Raw genomic sequence first — 16,832 nt, 5'->3', positions numbered from 1 at the left:
GTATAGCCATCTAATCTTCGATAAGGGAGCTAAAACAATAGAATGGAAGACAGACAGCCTCTTCAGTAAATGGTGCTGGCAAAACTGGTTAACTACATGTAGAAAACTAAAGCTAGATCCTTATATATCACCCTGCACCAGAATCAACTCCAAATGGATCAAAGACCTTGAACTCAAAGCAGACACTCTGAAAACATTACAGGATGGAATAGGAGAAACCCTGGGTCTCCTTGGCTCAGGCCGAAATTTTCTGAATAGAGACCCGGAAACAAAACAAATCAAAGAAAGGTTGGACAAATGGGATTGTATAAGGTTGCAGAGCTGCTGCAGGGCAAATGACATAGCTAGCAAGAGCAATAGAAAGCCCACGGATTGGGAGAAGATCTTTACTAGCCATACAACGGACAAGGGTCTCATATCTAAAATATACTTGGAACTCAAAAAATTAAACCACCCAACAACAAATCCTCAAAGAAACAACTGCCCAATAAGTAAGTGGGCGAAAGACTTAAAGAGAAGCTTCTCTGAAGAAGAAAGAAGGATGGCCAATAGACACATGAAGAAATGTTCAACATCCCTAGCCATAAAAGAAATGCAAATCAAAACAACATTGAGATATCACCTCACTCCAGTTAGAACAGCAAAAATCAAGAACTCTAACAACAACAGATGCTGGAGGGGATGTGGACAGAAAGGAACCTTACTTCATTGTTGGTGGGAATGTAAACTTGTTCAACCACTTTGGAAAGCAGTATGGAGGTTCCTCAAAAGACTCCACATAGAGCTCCCCAATGACCCAGCAATCCCACTTTTGGGCATTTACCCAAATGATCACAAACAAGGCCACACTAAAGCTACCAGCACAACTATGTTTATTGCAGCATTATTTACCATAGCTAAGATATGGAACCAACCCAGATGCCCCTCAGTAGATGAATGGATCAAGAAGATGTGGTATATATACACAATGGAATTCTATGCCTCCATCAGAAAGAATGACATTTCCCCATTTGTTAGGAAATGGAAAGGCTTGGAAAAAATTATATTAAGTGAAGTAAGCCAGGCCCAAAGAAACATAGGTCCCATGGTTTCCCTTATTTGCAATATCTAGTATAGGTATGAGTCAAGCGGAAAAAGTCAGAGAATGTGATGTTAGGAAAACGAACCCTCAAATATGTATTTTAATGTTTTTGTTTCTTTCATGCATGTGTTTCTAACGCATTTATAATATTATTTCTTTGTTGCTTTGTATGTCCCTCCCCCACAGTGTAACCCCCGCTTTCACTATATTTGATGTCAGTATAACATGTGGAGGAGACGGGGACAAACAAGTCGTTTAAGGATTCAGGTGGACCTGTTGCAACAATGAGAAGTACAAAATGTCATGTCAAAACCAGCTTTACAATGTCGTTGGGGGGGGAGGGGGGTATGATTGGGTGGGGGGGAGGGGGAAGGCTGGGAAGGGAGGTGAAGGGTAAACAAAGGAGGAGGCTGCAATGCTTGGTAAGAAATGTATGCATTATCCTGCCCATGTAATTGTAACCCCTCTGTACAGTATGTTCTCAAATAAAATAAAATTAAATTAAAAAAAAAGAAAATAAACAACAATAAATGTTTGTGAAGATGCAGGAGAAAAAAAAATATATAATTTTTTCCAAGCCTTTCCATTTCCTAACAAATGGGGCAATGTCATTCTTTCTGATGGAAGCATAGAATTCCATTGTGTATATATACCACATTTTCTTGATCCATTCATCTACTGAGGGGCATCTGGGTTGGTTCCATATCTTAGCTATGGTAAACAATGCTGCAATAAACATAGTCGTGCTGGTAACTTTAGTATGTTCTTGTCTGTGATTATTTGGGTAAATACCCAAAAGTGGAGTTGCTGGGTCATAGGGGAGCTCTATGTGGAGTCTTTTGAGGAACGTCCATATTGCTTTCCAAAATGGTTGAACAAGTTTACACTCCCACCAACAATGCAGTAAGGTTCCCTTCTGTCCACATCCCCTCCAGCATGTGTTGTTATTAGAGTTCTTGATTATAGCCATTCTAGCTGGTGTGAGGTGGTATCTCAATGTTGTTTTGATTTGCATTTCTTTTATGGCTAGACAGGTTGAGCATTTCTTCATGTGTCTATTGGCCATCCAATAGAAGAAATTTACAAAAAACCTATCTGTACCTACCATAATTATGAAAACAATAAATGTTTTTGCTCTAAGAGCATATGAACAAGAAAATTTGTTCTTGTCACTTTAATATTTCATTAGAGGTTCTATCTAGAGCAATCAGGGGGATTAAAAAGAAAAAAAGGGGGAAAGAAATAAATGAAAGGCATCTAGAATGTAAATATGACTAGTATGTGAATCTTCATGCCTTATGCCAGGTCAAACCATTTCATATAGTATATGATTTATATTATATGATATGGCCAGAAAAGAGAACTCTCTGTATCCAGAGAGAAGATTAATGGTTGAGAAAGCTGGGTGAACAGAAGGATTGGGGATTGGTTATTAATGGGCATGAAGTTTACTTTGGGATCACCAACCCTTTCCATATGAGGAATGCAACTCTCTTGAATGCACTAAATATTTAACTGCCCATTTTCAGGTGTTAAATTCTAGTTTAAGTACATGTAAATATACTTATAAAATATTATTAGCATTATAAAATAATCCATAAGGGGAAAGGGGACATATATCATCATCACTAGTACATAGGTTACTGTACATAGAGTACACACTGCAAAAATAATCTTAATTACCATATAGATATGAGTGTGTGGTGTGTTTGGGTATGGGTATGGGTATGTGTGTTTGTAAGTTTTCACAGTTTAGTATTGCTAGGATGTAGCTTCTTAGGTAGAGAATACAGTATCTATTTAATTTGGGGGAACGTTCCCATGACTACTAATTAAGCCAATATAGTAATGTATTATTTCAGGACCAGATTTCTCTAAAAGCGTTTGTTCATTTGTGCTTGATCATTATTTTCACTTCAGTCAACAGAAACAAAGCATTGGTCTTGATGTGCCCCCTCAAATTGTCTTCTAAAAGATGTGTGTGAGATGTTGGAGATTTTGTGTGGTGTGTGTGTGTGTGTGTGTGTGTGTGTGTGTGTGTATGTGTGTGTGTGTGTGTGTGTGCCAATAGTGAGGCTTAAACTAAGGACCTGGGCATTGACTCTTAGCTTTTTCTCTCAAGGCTAATAGTCTACCAGTGAGGTACACCTCCACTTCCAGCTATTTTGGATGTATGTGTGGTTAATTGAAGATAAGAGTTTTATGTACTTTCCTCCCAGGCTAGCTTCAAACCATGAAGATCACAGCAACTTGACTAAACTGGTGCCCAGCTTAATTATTTCTACTAGGCTAATTAATACCCTGACTAGTACAGGAGACACGAACACATTCTTATGTAGTTTGCTAGCAATGGAGCTTACTAGTTTGTAGTGAATTAATGATAGCATAACCACAATAGTTATTCATCATCTTAACTGATATGTAGAATCAAAGTCACAGATCACAGGAGAAGATGGATGTCTGGTAAAATCTTTTAGGCTCTTTCAGTTTTCTTCCTGTTATGAAGACAAGGAGTGATTTATATTGTTGCAAATCTGGTGAATTTAAATCACGAAGATCTTCTGAAATGTTTACTCATGCTCAACTACATTTCTCCTTCCAGCTTATTTTCTTCATTGAAATTCTTCAAAGATATGATTTTCTCCAAAATATAATGAACACTTTCACAAACAAGAAAACCAGATTTCTACATTGTGTGACCTAATTACAGATACACCTTTTTTGACTTCAGATTAGTAAGAATATATGATATTTCATTTATATTTTTAGCTGTGCAATACACTCTTGTTAATTATAACTAAAATGATGCATAGCCAGTTGCTATATCTTAATCATTTCATACATTATGAAGCTCGGAGTGAAAGGTGATATATGTATAATTTTTTAGTATTTTTTGATAATCATAAATATATGGTAATATTTTTTAAGAGCACAACACTGATCTAAAATGTAGGGTGTAGATCTTACAAATTTTCTAATTCCAAAATGTATCATGAGTTTTTATTTGTTTTCCTTTGCTGGGGGAAGAAGAGAGAAGTACTGAGACTTGAACTTAGAGCCTTTGCGTTCTCCTTTAACATTTTTGCTCAAAGCTGGTATTCTACGACTTGAACCACAGCTCAAGCAGTTAATTGGAGATAACCAGCTAGTTAATTAATCAGTTTGTTGCTGCTTAATTAAAGATAAGAGTCTCTTGAATGTGTCTGCCTGGTATAGATTTAAATTGTGATCCTTGGATCTTAGTTTCTTCTGTAGCTAAGATTACGACCAGTAACCACTAGAGCCTGACTTGCTTTAGTTTTGATTGGAATAAAACCTCTCTGTTCTCTATTAGATCTTTTGCATGGTGGGTCTGGATATTTGATATTTGATGCTTACCTCTATCATCTATATTAAATAAGCTCATTAATCTATTTTTCTTAAAATAAGGATGTCATGTAATCAGCCACACTTTCATTATTAGGGTTGAAAAAAGGCATGCAAAAAACATAATTCATAGCATAGCCTAAATAATGGAATCATACACATTTTATTCTCCTGATTTTCTTCAGCCAATTCTTTAGCCAGTCTCTAATTTAGAGCCTTATATTATCAGTCACAATTATGGATGGTGTTTTAAGGAAATCTTACCTTTGATAAACAAGAACTTTCCCACTGAAGCAAGAAGACTCCCCAGTCTTAAAGTGTGGAACTAGGGAAACATCACATTTTTAAATGCATATTGATAACATGTAGAGATTCCACCATCTGTGAAATGATCAGGCTTTAGATTGATCCTGAAGAATATCCCGGAGGTGGTATCTTTTGCATAGCTCACATGTTCAATAGGTTAGAGAGATAATCAATAAGGAAGGGAAATATTCCAACATTTCTCAAACAAAGATAAAGCAAATGATAACTCCATAGGAACTGGGAATTCTGTCAAGAACAATATTCATCAGTCTGGTTCTTTGTTTTATACACATGAAAGAATTTTCTCCCTTACTTGTTCAAACAATGTTCTACATTCCACTGCCTCGCTTGATAAATACTGAGTCATTCTCATCTTGATAAATATTTTCCAGTCACACAGCTACATGTATAGATATGTATCTATCACATGCTTATACATATGAAAGCATGAATACACAGCACAGTAAAAAGCTTTGTGACAATTACACAGAAGGAGAATTACCCTTTGGAATAGAGAATTCTCACAAATTAATTTAATTACTTATTATAGACTTCAGAAAGTAAGTACCAGTCGAATAGACATCCTAATGGTATGGAAACTAAGAAAAACATTCTTTTTTCCTCCACCCACTCTATCACCATGATAATGCTGCATATTCATTGAAACAGTAGTACATATTCAGATATCATATGAGTTTGGCTTTAATAAAGCATAAGTGGCTTAGACAGTTCTAAATTTTGTGAGCGTTTTGTCTTCGTGCAATTACATTATTTTGTGAATGACTGAATTTTAGGTAAATGGAACTGAAATACATGAGTATTTTAAGGTTAGATTATTCTAATACTGAAGGTCAATGGTTATTATTGATTCCAGGGGGGAAAAAGATTTAGGCCAAAACAAAAGGGTACAGAATTCCATTTAAAAAGACAGAGGTGAGTAAAAATTCAGAAAGAGATATTTGAAATTTGAGCATGTAAACCTTCTGGCCGAGGAGTATGCTTAATTTTGAGTGGAATTTGATCCTGTCTCCTTTTGTTTGAACTTGAGTCCTCTCCAGCTTGGAGGTGTTCTATTTGGGTTGTGTTTCCATGTGGAGCTCACTGTATAGTTATTTTGTGTCCAGACAATGGCCTCCATAACAACAAATCTGAAATGCTCAGTGCTCAGAGAATTTGGCCTAGCAGAGATGATCGTCTTGGAATTCATTTACACTTTGTCTGATGTATGTCATATCTCTCTATCTCACTGGCTATGAAAGAAATGTTAGACACAGCTCAAGATAATTGTGGCGTCACATGGGAATAAGTACACCAACTCAAAAGGAATTCAGAAAGGCAAACTTTACTTCTGCAGAAGGGTGTACCATCAGCCAAAAATCTGGCAGGCAAGCAACACAAGAGCAATGCTCTCTTTTTATCCCTCACCTCGCCCCTCTCCTCCCATTGGCTGAGCTCAGGTTAACAATCTGAAAAAGGATGTGGCTTAATTGAGTTGCCACAATTCTTTACATATGCCAAATAATAATCTCTTAATCCCCTATCAGATACCTGACTTGTAGATATTTTCCATTTGTTTTTATTATGAATAGTTCCACAGGATGCCTTCTCATCCTTTCGATGCATAAATATTTTAAATGGGTAAAATTTTCATTTTTCTGCTTTTGCTTCTGTGTCTGGTGTGTTTGGTGACATAATCAAGAAATCACTGCCAGATTCAATGCCAACGAACTTTTCCACTGTATTCGAACAGGTGTTTTATAATTTTAGCTCTTATGTAGATGTTTAATTCATTTTCAATAGATGTTGTATGTCATTTAAGGCTCAGTCTCATACTTTTGCATATTCATAGTATATTTTTCAGCTCCATTTGTTAAAGACACTTGTCTCCTCCCATTTAGTGGTGCTAGCTACCTCAATGGAGATCAGGACAGGATGGTTGTCAGTGCCATTTTTCCAAGATTCTATTTTGTTTTGCTGCGTATAGCTTTGCACTATTTTTAATCTGTTCTTTCACAGAATTATCTTGACTGTTAGAGGATCTTCACTATTACATACGAATTTTGGAGTGAATTATCCTATTTCTGAAAAGAAATAGACTTTCATATGGATTATATCAAAATTGCAGATCACTTTGGGATATATTCAATTTTCTTTTAGGTACATGTGTACTCATACTGCAACTTGAACTCATAAAACAGACTTGCCTATTTCACACAGGGGTGGCTAGTCTTCTGCCAACTTGACCTATGCCTTCACTTCCTAAGTTTTGCTGGTTATTTGGAGATAAAAGGTCTCAGATTGCTATGCAGACTGGCTCTGAACCATGATTTTCAGATCTCAGCCTCCTGAGTCACTAAGATTACAGGAGTGAGCCACCGGCACCTGAGTTCAAATCTTAATATCCACTCTTCTGGTCGATGAAAAGTGATTATCATTTCATTTGCTGAATTTCTTTTATAATGTGACATCAGAGTACAAATATTTGCCTCCATTTATTAGATTTATTCCTAAGTAATTTATTCTTTTTAGTGATACTAAGCATAGTATTGTATTCTTAAATGTTACTTTGTATGAATTTAATAGCCACTCTTACTCTCATTTGATGACCATTTATGTGAAAGATCTGCTATCTTTTCACTTTAAACCTAATTTGGGTTAACTCTAAGGCAGTTCACTTGAGTATAACAGGTAATTAAAGATTATTTGTCTTTAATTTGCATGGCTAATCTATGTCTTTTAATTGCAACATTTAATCACTTTATATTAAGTAATTACGAGGAAAGCTTTGCTGGAGTCATTCTGTTGATTATGTTCTTTATGTCTTGGAGGTTTAAAAAACATCCTTAAAGCTTTTCATATGTTCCATACTATTCCTTGTACTTTATCGTTGTATTTCTTGGAATGATGTATTTGATTCAATTCTCATTTCTTATTGTGTATATTTAATAGATAATTTCCTGTGTCACCATAGCAATTTCATAAAGTACCAGAAAATTATAGTGTTCTTTTTAAACTGATAATAACTTCAATTGTACATAAATTTTTGTTTTATGATTCCATCATGATCTTTGTTACCGATGTCAAATTCACATCTTTACAGACTATGCAACCTGTCTATATAAATGCATAGGTTTAAGAAGGTTTTGTCATTTAAATTCTTCACACCATCATTATAGTGCCATACACTATGATGGTTGTCGGCTTGTGTATGAGAGATTTTCTGTATTTCAAATGACTTGTGTTGCTGACTGACATTCTTTCATTTTCAAATTGGAGGTCTCTCTTTAGCATGTATTTTAAATAAGGATAGCTGTGATATACTTCCCTTACTTTTCTTCACCAAAGAAAGTATTTCTCCTTCATTTCAAACACTAGTTTTGCTGGAAACAGCATTTAAGCATGATGAACATATTCTCAATCCCTTTTCTTTGTATAGTTTCAGCAGAGAAATCTGTTGGTATTTTGTGGAAACTGCCTAAGAGCATGATAAATTATTGTTTCCTCCCCTCACTTTGAAACTTCTCTTTCCTATTGACTTCAGATGTTTGCTTGTAATGTGTTTCTGTGTGGCTAAATTTGAATTTATTCTACTGGGAGCTCTTTAAGGGTCTTTCAATTTTATGTCTATTTTCCTTTAAATTTGGTAAGCCTTAGTCATTACTTTTTTATATAAACTCTTTTCTCTCTATATCCTCTTGAAATTTTCATAATGTTTGTATTGGTGCCCTTGAGTTTCTTAGGTTTTTCTTTCGATGCTCCATTTCAGCTCTTCTAACTCAATTATTTCAAATAACTTTTCTTCAAGTTTGGTGATTTCTCAGCCTGATCATGTCTTCTGTTGAATACCTCTAATAAATTTAAACTACATCTATTGTATTTTTCAGCTGCAAATTTTTGAGTCTTTTTTTGCACTTTTCATCTTTTTGTTTATATTCTCAGTTTGATTGTGTATTTTGTCTGATTTTTGTTTAGCTGAATACTGTGTTCTTTTCATCTATCCAAATTTTTATGCAACAGCTCTTTTAAATGCCTCTTCAAGTTGTTTATATCTCTGCATTTGTTTCGGGTTTCTGAAATTTGATTTTTGTTCCTTCAACTCAACCATGTTTCCCAGTTCCTTATGATGTTTTGCTTAGATTTGGGCAATCAGACGAACAACCACCTGTCCCAATCTTTAACTACTTTTATGTAAAGAAGATTGTCACCAATCAGCCAGCTGAAGGTTCTAAGGACTCTCGAACCTTTTCTGATGTCCTGCTCTCTAGAATCAACCTGCAGAAATGTAGAGGGACCATGTAGTTCTACTCACATTTTCCACATTCCCAAACTCTGAACTTCATTATTTATTATTGCAAATTAAATAAGACATCATTGAACTCTTAGACATCCCTAAAACAAGCCAAAATGTTGGGCACACCAGTCTCTCCTTTATTCCCATCCCAAGAGAAGCTTCATGGGTAGATTTCCTCTTGGTTGATTTCTCTTGCATCGCCTAGTAGGTAATGACACAATAAGCATGGAAAGTGACACCCATTTTCTACTCTTTTCTCTGGAATCTTCCTCTTTTTACAGTGACTGAAATACCTCTTGATTGGTCTCTAGGGTGCTTACAAAAGTATTCTTGTGTACAAAGATATAATGCTGTTAAATAAGTGTTTCGGTAGAAGAAAAAGGAGCATCTGTATCCTCTTAAGAGTGCTACTTTGCTGCTATCACTCAAAAAGTTTCACATTTTAGTGAAGTCTGACATTGATTTTATGTGGATTATAACTTGGTATTGTATCTAAAATGTCACCACTAAACCCATATCACTTGGGTTTTCTATGTAGGATTTACTAGGAGCTTGTAATTTTATGTTTTGCATTTAAGTCTAGGATTCAGTCCGTGTTAAATGTTTTGAAAATTGTAAGCCTTATGCTACTGCTGCTGCTCTCTTCCTCTTCCTCTTCCTCTTCCTCCTCCTCTTCTTCTCCTTCTTCTTCTTCTTCCTCTTCTTCTCCTTCTCCTTCTCCTTCTCCTTCTCCTTCTCCTTCTCCTTCTCCTTCTCCTTCTCCTTCTCCTTCTTCTTCTTCTTCTTCTTCTTCTTCTTCTTCTTCTTCTTCTTCTTCTCCTTCTTCTCCTTCTTCTCCTTCTTCTTTCTTCTTCTTCTTCTCCTTCTCCTTCTTCTTCCTCTTCTTCCTCTTCTTTCTCTTCTTCCTCTTCTTCTCCTCCTCTTTCCTCTTCCTCTGTTTCTTCTCCCACTTCTACTCCTCCTCTTCCTTCTTTTCTTTCACATCTTTCTCTTTCTGCTCTTCCTAATTATGTTTTTCCTCCTCCTAATCCTCTTACTCTTTCTCCAAGTCATCTTTCTTCCTTTTCTTTAACATGTGGATATCCAGTTACCTCAGAATCATTTGTCAAAAGTAGGACTTTTCCTCCATTGTTATTCTTTATTCCTTATAAAAAGAATATGTGATATTTGTATGGGTGTTTCTGAGTTATCATCTTTCATTGATTGATTTGTTGTTCCTGTCTCAGATATCATAATTTTGCTTTTTGTAAAACTACACACTTTCTACTAGTCTCTCTGTTGTGCTTCATGTAAGTTTCCAAATCTAGACACATGTACCTGCATGGAAATAGTAGAAAGGATTTCACTCTAAGGTAAAGTGTGAAATGGCAAGTTACAATGAAGGAAAACTCCCAGATAGGCAAATCAGGAAGTCTTTCAGCTGAGATTTTTACCATTATAATGCCACTCAGAATGAACTGATTAAAAATTATCCAACAAGGTTGGGAATGTTGTACTCAACCGTGCATTTAAACAACCATGACTATTTTTTTCTGTCCATTGGCTTAGAATATAACTTTTATTGATGATCTTTGAATTAGTTTAGGTAATTATCAAGGATAAAGCCAAAGTCATTTATATTGGATGCAGAATTATCCTTCTTCTCTGTCACTACAACTGCCACATGCATCTTCTTGCATTTTGTCACAGTGTTTTGACAATGTTGTCTTAATGCTGCCTCCTCCAAGAAAGCAGCTCATTCTAGGTTCTCATGACTTCATGATCCCTGTTTCCTTCTGCCCCATGGAAATCTTGTCTTTTACTAAATCTAAATTTCTTTTTAAGTCTATACCCATAAAATTAATTTGCAATTCACTTGGTTTAAATATCTTTGGGGGTTTAATGTTTTGAAGTACATTTAATTGAATTTATTATTTCTCTGGAGAAATTTTATCTCCCTACCAAGTGTACCATCTATCTACTTTATATTCTTGTAGAATTAAATTATCTCTACTCATGGAAAAAAATGATAAAGAGAAAATGCATTCCCAATGCAATCTTTCCCTAGTTTGCATATAATAACTATGCAAACATGAAAATACAAAGTCATCAGGGTATTGCTAGAAACTGGGTGCTATTTTCATGAATTGGAATACAGTGAATTGCCAGTAAGAAACTCCATTTGTTGCCTACATGCAAGGAGCCAATGAAACAAGATGATCTAGCAAAAGATACCATGATGTTCTTGTTCAAAACAAAATCCATCTTATTATACCAGATACCCCTCCTCATCTTTTCTATCCCTGTGAAATTTGCTATGATTTATTCATTTTTTAAAATTAGATATCTGATATTTATTTTTGTTTATTTTTGTGCTACTATTAAGGTTTGAACTCAGGGCCTGGGTTCACTGTCTTAGATTTCTTCATGGCTGGCCCTTACCACTTGAGTCATAGATCTACTTCTGTTTTTTGGGGGGGGAGCGGGTTGATGAATTTGAGAGTCTCACTGACATTCCTACCCAGGCTGGCTTTGGACTGAAGTACTGAGACCTCAGCCTCTTGAGTAGATAGGATTAAAGGCATGAGCCACTGGTGCCTAAGAAATCTGGTATTTAAATATAGTCTTCATCTAGTACAAATAGATTACCACAATGATACATCATCTAACTACCAAACAGCCTTAATACATGTGTTATGTGATTATCCTTCATGTCACAGTTTTCACTGTTTCTTTCTTCTCAATTTTATTTCCCATGGCATTTTCTTGTCGCTAGTTGATATACTTTAATGATGAGAAGATAAGCTTCGGTTAGACAGAGGGACCTACCCTAGGCAAGCATTACTCACTGTCAGAAGACTCAACCAAGAACCAAGATTAATCTCACTTTCTGGTAAGGGAGCCATAAGCACACTCTGCTCATGATTTGGTTGTGAAGATGTAAGATTATTAAATACAATAGCACAATCCCCAAAATACGTAATAAATTAATGAAGATTAATTAGGATGGTCTCAACATTTCCCTACACCATAAAGTGAAGTCATTGAAGTATTAGAGGCAATGGCTCACAGATAGGAAGTCTTGGAAAGAGGAAAGGACAAGACAGAAGCAAGAGATGTGTGGATTTTTCAGGTGAGCTCCCATCATTCATATTGTCACCTATGGAAATAGACATCAGTGTCATAAAACAAGAAAGAGATGATGACATTTCTAATTGTGATAAAGGCAAAAAAAAAAGTCTTCTGAGAAAAATATGGAAGCACATATGACGAAGCACATCTGTATTTACTCACAGTGGTTCAGGAATTTTTTTGTCTTGTTGGGTCAAAATTGCTCCAAGTAGGCACACTTTTGTAGTGAAAGGCATTTTTTAAAATATAATGGTCGTGTTCGCTTCAGCAGCACATATACTAAAATTGGAAGGATACAGCGAAGATTAGCATGGCCCCTGTGCAAGGATGACACGCAAATTCGTGAAGCGTTCCATATTTTTTATATGTCTGAGTCAAGCAGAAAAGGTCAGATAAGTTGATGTTAGGGAAATCAACCCTAAGATATGTATTCAAATGTTTTTTTTTTTCTTTCATGCGATTGTTTCTAACACATTTATAAGATTATTTCTTTGTTGCTTTGTATGTCCCCCCTCCACAATATAACCCCTGCTTTCACTGTATTTGATGTTGGTATAATTTGTGGAGGGGAAGGGGAAAAACAAATCATTTAAATAGGGAAACAATACAGGGAGTCCATTGGAACAATGAGATGTACAAGTCATTATGTCGAAAACGAACTTTGCAACTTTGGTGGGGGGGATTGGGTGGGCAGGGGGAGGATGGGAAGGGATGGGAAGGGGAAACAAAGGAGGAGGCAACAATGCTTGATAAGAAATGTACTCATTATCTTGCCCATGTAATTGTAATCCCTCTGTACAGTATTTTCACAATAATATATATATATATATATATATATATATATAATGGTCACATGTTGGGAAGCACTTAAGTCAATATTGCTGAGAAAACATGAGGCAAAAATTATGTAGGACCCAAGGAGCAGGATGTCCTGCATCTGACAATAATTCAAATAGGAACGTAGTCTATTTAAGACATTGAACCTGATAGAAAAACCTACTTCCTAAAAGTGCACCTTTGTATGGTTCCGTGCTATTACTAGTTAAAAAGAAATGTCCATACTTTAAATATGCAACTCCATCTTTTACATTAAAAACTAAATCCACATGTATGTGTACACATACATATATGGGCCTATGATCATGCTGGGATTTGAGGTGTGAATCCTCATACCTAGTTTGTTTGTTGAGTTAGGGACTCACTACAAAAATTTTTTGCCAGAGTTGGCCTCGAACTGTGAAGCAAACTTCTTATTGAACTGGAAGGGGAAACAGATAAATAAATACACAGTGAAGATTCAAATGCTCTTCTCTCAGAAATTGATAATAATGAGAAAGTCAACAGAGAATTAGAAGACTCAGAAAGACCTCATTAATATTTACTTGGTCTACCCCAAAAAGGTTAAAAAAATGCATTCCTTAAATTGTCTGTAAAAGACTCACTATGGTAGATTGTATGCTGTGCTCTCAAATGAGTCTTAATTAATTAATTTTTTAAATTATACAGGGGATGTTTTCTTTCCACAGAAAAATTAAATGAGAAGTAAATTACAAACTTATCTGAAAAGTCCCAAGTAATTGGAAGTTAAGCAGAGCACACTGATGTACTGCAGCTGCAAAGAAAGAAATCATAACTTTGAACAGAATGAAAATTGAGGCATAAAATACAAAAAGTGGTCAAAGTTACAGTGAGTGTAGTTAAAACAATACATCCTTGGCAAAATGACATCAAATCAACGTTACAGAAGAGAGCACAGGAGTATTCTTACCAAAAACAATCATTTGATTTCCTAAAAGGTACTGAGGTAATTCAGAAGGAAAAAAGTACGTTTTTCCAGACATAATAATTCCATATATCAATATGCATGTGGATAAAAGGTAAGCTTTAATACATATTAAGTTGTACAGATTTCCTAGCTGTTTAGCTTTCTTTGTGGTATTTTTACACATACATATAATGCACTTGGGTCATATGCAGGCCCTCTATTAATCTTTGTTACACTCATTTTCCTATTTGTATTTATTTATTGATTGATCGATTTTAAGTATATATATTACTTTTTTTGCTTGCATTATTTATTGGAGTTTGAACTCAGGATCTTGGTCTAAGTCTTTAGGTTGGCCATTCTAAATCGTGTTGTAATCAACATAGGATGTGCAGATATTTTGCTTCAGACACATGTCCAAGAGTGATAGGACAGAGCCATAAGGTAAATCTAATTTAAAAACTTTTTGTATGTTTTTTATTGTAAAAATGCCTAACAGAGGGGTTACAGTTACATGAGCAAGGTAAGGAATACATTTCCTATGGAGCGTTGTTGCCTCCTCCTTTGTTTTCCCCCTACCATCCCTTCCCTCCCACCTCCACAACTACCCCCCCCCACCACTGAAGTTGTAAAGTTCATTTTCAACATTTTATACATCTCATTGTTACAATGGGTCAACCTGTATCCTTATATCTGCATTTTGTTTTTTCCCTTCCCCTCCCCAAGTTAGAGAAGTATATATACAAGATGCAAGGTACCAACATCAAATACAGTGAAAATAGGGGTTATACCGTGGGGGAGGAACATACAAAGAAACAAAAAACTCACATGGTACATTATAAGGAAACTCCATACTGATTCTCAGAGTGGCTACACTAATTTATACCAACAGCATCTGAGATTCTATTTTCCCACACATCTTCAGCAGAATTTGTTGATGTTTGTTTCCTAGTAATAGCCACTGTGAATGGGATTACATGGAATCACAATGTAGTTTTGACTTAAGGTTTATTTTATTAAGCCTTACGTTTTAAACACAGCTTTAATTCTAAAAGTGTCAAAATCCACAATACATAATCTTCTAGATATCAAAACTCTAAAGCTTCTGAAACAAAACACAAGATTTCATGTCACAAAAGTTTTGACTCATAAAAGAAAAATACTGCAAAACAATTATATATCATGAAAATTTAAGTGCCTAGTCTTCAACATAGTCTATATAGGAAATGCTCAGTTTATAATAATTTGCTAAGCTTTATTCTTATGTTTTATATGTGTTTTATATGAATTCTGCTTCCCCCTGCAAAAAACAACAGACCTTATTAAAGGTTTGTATTTTGTTTTGTATTATTAAATAGTTTGTATTTTGATTTTTAAGAGTAAACTAATATATATCTGAAGTAAATGTCATGAAAATCATAGTGCCTCAGTTCTATGTCTTTAACCTTTTTGTAATGGTACCATCCTCAAGTTATACTTTTCTTGATAATCTCCATAACCAAGATGCATGTAAGGTTCATGTAGCTACATAATGAATTGCACAGTCTCGTATTCCTTAAGATGCACAATATTTATATGTTTATATTGTTCTTACCAGCTGCATACAAATAAAAGATATAAAGAAAAAATGACCTAAAAATGAGCTACACCCTTTAGCTTTCATGAGTTTTTTGGCCTGGTCCAAACTGGGACCATGACCTTCCTGCCTATGCCTTCCAGGTACCTGAGATCATAGGAGTGCATGGCCAAACCCAGCTTATTTGTTTGAGGTGGGTTTATCTTTACTTTTTGTTTATGTTGACCCTGAACTCTAATACTCCTTATCTCTGCCTGCCAAGTATTTTGAATTGAGAGAAGAAATATAGCTAGGCTAGTCTGCATGTCTCACCATGGCCTTGAGCAGTCCTGTTTGCAGGTCCCTAGACATCATGTCACCAAGACCTTAGCAGTTTAAACATACAGGATCCTGGGTATCATGTGATAACCCATTGCCTCTGGGAGAGTTGTGTGTGGACATGCAGAGGTATGCTCTGGAGCAGACATTCATATAGAGGGACTAAAGGATACATGGAAAGCTTCTGCAGGCTGCATGGAGCCTCTGATTGGTCTAAAGACTGCTATGGGCCACAGGCTGTCAATGACCTTAAGAGTCACATAGCTGTATCTTAGAGATACCTTAAATATCACCTGCACCACACACCCCAGGCAGTACCCTCTTTGGAAACCCTTCTTGTCAAGTTAAAAAGCTCTGCTTATCCTTTTCTTCAATGAACCTTTGACTTTTTATTTCTCCCTCTGTTTTGATGGACTCATTCTTTGAATCCATAGAGACAAAGGACCTCTCACTCAATGAACCACCACATCCATAACTTAACAGTAGTTTATGGTTGATAAAAAACTGAATATTTTTTCTGATAAATTTTATGGCAATTGTCTAACCTATAGCTTTTATTTATTTAATTTTTTTTTTGGGTCCAGTTGTGGGGCCTGAACTCTGGGCCTGGGTGCTGTCCCTCAGCTCTTCAGCTCAAGGCTAGCACTCTACCACTTGAGCCATAGCGCCACTTCTGGCTTTTTTCTTTTTGCTTATGTGGTGCTGAGGAATCAAACCCAGGGCCTCATGCATGCAAGGCAAGCGCTCTACTACTGAGCCACCTTCCCAGCCCTAACCTATAGCTTTTATAATGCACATATATTATATGTGACATACTCAGTAAGATAAGCTTGACATAATTATTATAATTGAGTTATATTCATAGTAGGGCCCAAGCCTACATGGAGATGAGCTCTGGGTCCTTAAGAGTTATAGACCTTTTTACTGAGCCTGGAGAGAAAGAAACAAATAAGAAAATTCTGTTAGCATGGGAAGATTAAGCCAAAATATTGCATTCATCAGCAAATCTACATGCTGT

General features: G+C 35.7%; 1 non-coding gene across 1 annotated transcript; it reads left to right on the top strand.

The window, feature by feature from the left end:
* Nucleotides 1-12,410: 12,410 nt before the first annotated feature.
* On the top strand, nt 12,411-12,517 carry LOC122116620. The gene has a single exon (XR_006149002.1). It is a non-coding gene; the product is annotated as a U6 spliceosomal RNA (small nuclear RNA).
* Nucleotides 12,518-16,832: the final 4,315 nt, after the last annotated feature.

Source organism: Dipodomys spectabilis, unplaced genomic scaffold (assembly GCF_019054845.1).
Source record: "Dipodomys spectabilis isolate Male_0828 unplaced genomic scaffold, ASM1905484v1 ptg000136l, whole genome shotgun sequence".
Classification (NCBI taxonomy): Eukaryota; Metazoa; Chordata; class Mammalia; order Rodentia; family Heteromyidae; genus Dipodomys; species Dipodomys spectabilis.
This window is presented reverse-complemented; position numbering and strand designations above follow the sequence as displayed.